General features: G+C 43.5%; 1 pseudogene; it reads right to left on the reverse strand.

The window, feature by feature from the left end:
* Positions 1-593: 593 nt before the first annotated feature.
* Positions 594-5,313, reverse strand: LOC121677058 (annotated as a pseudogene).
* Positions 5,314-7,087: the final 1,774 nt, after the last annotated feature.

The raw sequence follows: 7,087 nt of genomic DNA on the forward strand, positions 1-7,087 counted from the left end.
AAAGAAGTCTGTGTACACATTCTTGACAAAATATGGCAGAAACATTCATGTCAGTTTTAATCCTCATTTCTTAAACTGGTCACGTGGCCTTTGCTAGTATTTATAACTAGCTTCTTTTACTGCCCTCCACTTTCTTCCACTCTCAGCAAGCACCTCAACAAGTCTTGGCTCTTTTCCTAGAGGAGCGACCCATGCTTTCATTCCTGAAGGGTCTGTGCCCTTTGTAACCTTGCCTGAATTCGGTCATTATAGTTTCCCATTGACTTTGATTATAGGACATGGTAGCACCAAGAGATGCCCTAAAGGATCTCCTGCACTCCAGACATAATCTTTGTTACTTCCATTGTGGAGAACCAGTCCAGTTTCCCCAGGGTAGTCTGGATCCATCACCTCTCCTAACACTGTTATTCCTCTCTGAGTCTGTTGGCTTTAGGGGATCAGAAGCTCAAGTGACCAGGAGAAAGACTGAGCTTCCACTTCAATGGAATGTTTGTGGTGTCTTCTGACTGGAGACCTCCCTACTCTGGAACCAAAACTTTTAGGCCAGCAGAACTAAAGGTGTGGGAACAGAGAGAAAATAATTTTCTAGTGTGTCAGTAGGTGACAGTAAGTGGAACTAGTGCCTTTTCTATCCCTTGATTCCTGAACCCGTGAATCCTGAATATGGGAGAAACCATACCATGCATTGGACACTGGTCCAAAGCATATACCACCTTCTGGAGAATGCTGCCCAAGCCCTCCAGGCTACTATCAACTAATTGGCATTATAACTGTCTGCAAAAGGCCATTACAACTTTCTATCAAGCCAGTTGCTTCAGGATGGCTGGGAACTTTGATCCTTTGATTGTGGGCCTGCTGTTACACTTCTCTGGCTGTGAAGTGAGTTTTGTGGTCAGAAGCAATACTGTGTGGAATACCATGACAGTGGATAAGGCATTCTGTAAGTCCACTGATGGTGTTATTGACTTGTAGAAAAGGCAAATCCATAGCCGGAGTAAGTATTTACTCCACTAAGGACAAAGGTTGTTCCTTCCAAGGAGAAAGTGATACAATGTAGTCACCCTGCCACCAAGTTGCTAACTGGTCACCCTGAGGAACTGTACCATATCTAAGGATCAGTGTTGGCCCCTGCTCTTGGCAGGTCTGGCACTCAGCAGCAGTTACAGCCTAGTCAGCCTTGGTGAATGGAAGCCCATGTTTTTAAGCCCATGCATAAACCCCATCTCTGCCACCATGGTGTCTTTGTTAATGGGCCCACAATGGCAGGGATGGTTGGGGAAAGAGGCCGAGTGTCCACAGAATAGTTCCTCCTATCTACGTGATTACTGAATGCCTCCTCAGCTGAAGTCATTTTTGGGGGGGGTGACCATTTACATGGGACACTAGCATCTTCACATCTTTGCCTATTTCAGAGATTTAATCCACATACTTCTTCCCCAGATATCTTTATCACCAACTTTCCAACCTTGCTCTTTCCAAGTCCCTGATCATCTAGCCAATCCCCCAGCTTCAGCTCATGAATCAGTGAGAAATCACACACCTGGCCATTTCTCCTTCCAAACAAAATGTATGCACATGCGTACTGTCCAAAGTTCTGACTGCTGTGAAGATTCCCCTTTGCCTGTATCCTTCAGGGTTGTACCAGAAAGGGGTTGTGATGCTGCAGCTGTCCATTTCTGGATTGTCCCTGCATGAATTACAGAACGATCAGTAAACCAGGTCCTAGTCTTCTGTTCCTCTGTCAACCAATCTTTGGGTATACCCTTGAGGATATAGGTGCATGTTTGGCAGCAGAAAGCATTATAATGGAAATAGAATCCATAGAGAGCTGCACAACTCCTGTAACTTGCTTATGCCTTCAGAACCTTCTTAGACCTAAACACATTTCTATGTGCTAATGGATTGCTACTCAGTGGGTCAGATAGCACCGAGCTCTCCTAGGGAAGCTCAGGTGATTTGTATCATGCAACTTGTGCCAGTAACATGTGTCATGGTAACTTGTATCAAATGTTCATTTTCCACTAAGGCCCAGGGGCAGCCCAAGAGCTGTCTTTCAAAAGGAGAATGGTTGTCTGCAGATGATATCTTGCTCTAAATTCTCAAAGATCTCTTCTGTAATTCACATGTAGGGGCACCTGCCAGAGGCTCTTCCTAGCATCCCTATCTGTCACTGACACCTCAGACACAATTGAATCTGCTGGCTCATTGTTCCCAAGTGGTAGAGCAGCCTGCACAGCAGCCTGGACCTGTTGAAAAACCTTCTCTTGTTCTAGGCCCCACACAAATGTGGCAGCTTTCTGAGTCACTTGGTGTCTGCGTCTGAGTAACACACCCAAGTAAGGAATGTACTATCTCCAAAATCCAAATAGGCACAATAAATGTTGTGCTTCTTTCTCAGTAGTGGGAGGGCCCAGGTGCAACTTCTTTTCACCTTCGAATGAGTATCTCTTCATGACCCATACCACTGGACTTTCAAGAATTTCACACAGGTAGAAGGTCCATGAATTATGGTTGGGTTAATTCCCCATCATCTGAAGTACATATGTGCAGGCTACCTCTTGCTCAGTTGGTCCAATCGGCATTGTGTTGTCAACACACTGCACCAGTGTGATACTTTGTGGAAGAGACAGATGATCAAGATGCCTTTGAACTAAGTTATGACACAGGGCTGGGGAGTTAATGTATCCTTGAGGCAAAACTGCAAAGGTCTACTGCTGACCTTGCCAACTGAAAGCAAATTGCTTCTGATGCTCCTTATGGATACGTACCAAGAGAAGGGCATTCACTTGCTCGATCAATAGCTGCGTGCCATGTACCAGGAGATGTGTTAATCTGCTCAAGTAAGGATTTCACATCTGGCACAGCAGCTGCAGTTGCAATCACTACTTGCCTGAGTTTTTGACAGTCAACTGTTCTTCTCCATGATCCACCTGTCTTCTGCACTGGCCAGGTAGGAGAGTTCAAGGGAGATGTGGTGAGACCCACCACCCCTGTATCTTTCCAGTCTTTGATGGTAGCACTAATTGCTACAGTTCCTCCAGGGTTATTATGGTGGTTTTTATTCATGATTTTCCTTGATAGAGGCAACTCTAGAGGCTTCCATTTGGCCATTCTAACCATAATACTCACTCCACAGGTCAGTATATCTATATGTATCCCAAATTACACATTGTTGGGACTAGGGAAAGAACTATAGGATGATTTTGGAGAGCCACTGGGTCCACTATGAGTCAGACTTCAGTCAAAACTCTGTCAATCACCTGACCTGCATAAACCCCTACTTTAAGTGGAATGCCACAATATTTTTTGAATCTTCCAGAATTAGCATCAATTCAGAACCAGTATCCAGGTCTGTTGAGACCCTGGAGAGTTTGATTCTTTTTTCCTTTCTCCCTTGTAAAAGGCTGTAGGTCCCTCTGGGGAAGGACTGGCAAAACAGTAACAGTGAAACTCTTAGGTGTTTCATAAAGGTCCTTCCTCAGGGGAATCTGGCTATCCCTTAATTTAGGTGTTTCTGGATCTCCAAACTGCCTCAAGTCTGGAATTTGGTTCATATAGGCTAAGATTCACTTTTGCCACAAATCAATGTAGCATTTCTTTCATTTGTTTGAGAATTTTTCAGTTTATACAGATAAAACAAAAACACAGTAGGCTTCTTATCTATTTCATGCCTGGAAACACCATGGTGGATTATCTGGTACCAAAGGTCCATGTGAGTCATGCCACTATAAAATTCTCTTTGCCTGGACTGACCATTGCAGGTCAGACAATTATGGACATTCCTTTATTTATGCTTCCCATTATAATAACTACAATCACCTTGACCTCAGCCATTCTATGCTGCTACCTGGTGCCTGATACTTGGGTACCCAACCAAACCCATTGAATTAATTTATACAAATGGCCAGCAGAATCTTCATTCAACCCTAAGATCTAGTACAAGGAAAAGGGCGACAATAAAACTCTTCAAATATGCTGGGGCTCCCCTCCCGGTATTTTTCATCTTATAGAATTAACAAAGAGCATGTCTTCTAGGTCTCCTCTTTGTGGGGGATTAGGTTTTATACAGGGTACCCACTCTAGCATTGCAATTTCCCTGCATCTTAAAATCCCTTCATCAACTCTAAGCCAAGGGGTATCAGACATTCTCAACTCCTTTCCAATAGGCTGTCTTTGACAAATACTTCAGCATTCAAACTTTTGAAACCTTTTTATTTTAAACTGTGCAGACTTCCATACTAAATATAGTGTCTCCACTCAGTGGGCCCATATGGATAAACTCAACCTGATCTGACCATGTGTTCCTTCCACCATTATCCCACACCCTTAAAACCCATTCCCACATACATTCCCAGATGGCTGAAGGAACTAGCAAGCTCATCTCTTTGGTAGTGTAGCTCACCTCCTTGAGCACTGTACTTTGTATCTCCCTCCAGGAGTCTGCTTGGCCTTAAGTCTGGTTATAAGTCTAGAGAAAACTATTGCAGAGCCTGAGGGCCACCAGTGTTGACTTGCCTGACATCTCCTTCGGAGAAATTCAAGGCTAGTTTAGTAGGCAATGAAGGATACATTTCCTAGGTCAAAGGTGGAAAAGGCAAGATTTCAGAGACTGGGATTGGAAGTACATTTTCTGCTGAAGGTGAGGAGATTACTTCCTCAGGTGAGATAAACCATTGAGAATTGGAGGGTTCAAAGTTCAAAGCTTCAGTGGGGTCCTCCCACACACCTCCATCCCAAGTTATAGGATTTCATATGTGTGTGCATGCGTGTGTGTGTGTATGTGTGTGTGTGTGTATGTGTGTACACAAAGGAAATTTATTAGAATAACGTATAAGCAGTGGTCCAGCTAGTACAGCAATGGCTGTCTATCAATGGAAGTTTCAAGAATCCAGGAGTTGTTCAATCCACAAGACTGGATATCTTAGCTGGTCTTTAGTAGTCACCAGAATCCCAAAGAACTAGGCTCTAATGCCAGTGGAGGAATGGGCTTCACGATGAGACTGAGAAAAGAAGCAAAGAGAGCAAACTTCCTCCATTCGTATTTTTATATAGGTTTCCAATGGTGTGGTCCAAATTAAAGATAGATCTTCTTACCTTAAAAGATGTGGATTAAATGTGGGTCTTTAGAGTTCAAATGATTTAATTAAAAAAGAACCCCTCTCAGGTGCACCCAGCCTTCCAGACATAGTCAAGTTGACAATTAAGAATTGCCATCAAGGGGGTCGGGACAATAATTAGACACATGGAATAATACAAGGGAGAAAAGCCATTAGTCAACTTTTAACAGCAATGTGGAAACCAAAGGGATTGCATCAGTTTATAAAAACAACTTTCATCTTCTACAGCCCCAGAGTAGAAAAAAAAATATATGTCCACATAGTTCCAAGGTTACTTACAAAGCAAGTTAAGTCAAGTAACATTCCAACAAGAATCAAGTTCTCAACCCCAGCAGCGCCACAGTCAAAGCCTTGGTTGAAAAGAACAGAACCCTATAATTGGACTAAGAAATTTTGGAAATACATAATGAAAAGCCTTGACTCCCAAACCTCTGGTCATAGGGGACAAATTCTTCCAGTTAAGACTAGCACTCCCCATTTGCTTAAGATGATGCAGAAGACACTGCCTGGCAAAATATGTCTTCTGTCTCCACCGCCGGCAGCACCACCATACAGGTTTACATCCACTTCTCCCAGTCACTAGACCAAAATCAAGAGATAAGGCAAGAGCCTGGGTGGAAATATTCTGGGCCTATCAATATGGTATCAAAAGAGACAGTATCAAAAGATCTGCAGGATGGAGTCCAGAGGTTCTCAGCGTGCCAATAAGCACACTACCTCACTCACGAATCAACACAAAGTCTCAGGAACCCCTTCTCTCCTCTTAAGAGGAGACCACTCACTCCTCTTTGGAGAGATTTATTCAAGTTAAAATACTTCTGAAGTGAACTAAATATTTTTTATTCATGACTCACATTAAATACATATGAGTGCCTACTATATAGTACATTAATATATATTAATCTCATTTAATACTTAGGCCATGCTTGAGATGTAGTTATAGGAAGGATGGAGAGGCTATTTAATTCCCATTACTGCCAAAGCAAAGGAAGATAGAATACATCCTACATCCTGTGACTAAGGTCATAAGGCCAAAGACCTGAAATATCTCGTTTACATAAAAATACCCCATGGCAAAAGTCTTCCATTTAGCGTTCACAACAAATAGTGGAGCCCATTCAGTCAATCACACTGAGAAACTAACCATTATATGTCACCTGTGGGCTCTTCAATGTGTTGTTTTATCTAAGTTACTTCTAATAAAGATTAAGATGATGCTCAGAAGAAAGACGGCACCTTGCAGTCGTCAGCCCACCTTGCTCCTTGGATTGTCCAGGCACGGGAATGGGGATGCTGGGGTGAGCTGAGAATTCTGCTCCAGCCCTTCTGCCCTGTGTGCCAGAGCAGTTGAGTTCTAGCACAGTGAGAGAAGACTTGCTGGGAGATCAGCCTTTGTTCATCTCCTGCTGGTGGAAGCCTCCACGGAAGGCCAGTGTTCCATCGCAGGAAAACTGGCAGTGAGAAAGCAGGACTCAAAGATCTCTTCCTTTCTCCCAAACCCAGCCCTGTTTCTAGGCCTCCATCTCTCCTTCCCTCTCTCTCTTTCCTCTGTCTGGCCTCACCAGAGTCTCTCCTCCGATTTCTGTTAATCCTGATTTGATAGACTCAAGCTTTGTCTTGAAATCTCTTCCATGGAGTTGTTCCTGGTCCTTGCCAGTGTCGGATGCTTTGTTCTCTGTGCATAGAAGGGTCAACTCTCTGAATTTTGGTGAGTTGTAATTTAAGGAGTTTTTTAAGACAGTGAGCTCCCAGAGTCTCTATGACCTACCTGGTTCTAGGTATGGAGTGGGCATAGTCAAGTGACAAACAGATGTTTGTTAGACATGGTCTTGTCACCTGCCTCCTTCCTCCTACAAGTATCTACTACCTGATCCTCCCACTGCTGGCTAAAAAGCGAAGCTCAGAGATTGTCCCTCTGCCTTCCATTAGGGAGCCAAGGCTGAGATTTTTCAAAATCTCAGAGTAAAAGA

This window comes from Arvicola amphibius, chromosome 2 (assembly GCF_903992535.2).
Source record: "Arvicola amphibius chromosome 2, mArvAmp1.2, whole genome shotgun sequence".
In the NCBI taxonomy this organism is placed as follows: Eukaryota; Metazoa; Chordata; class Mammalia; order Rodentia; family Cricetidae; genus Arvicola; species Arvicola amphibius.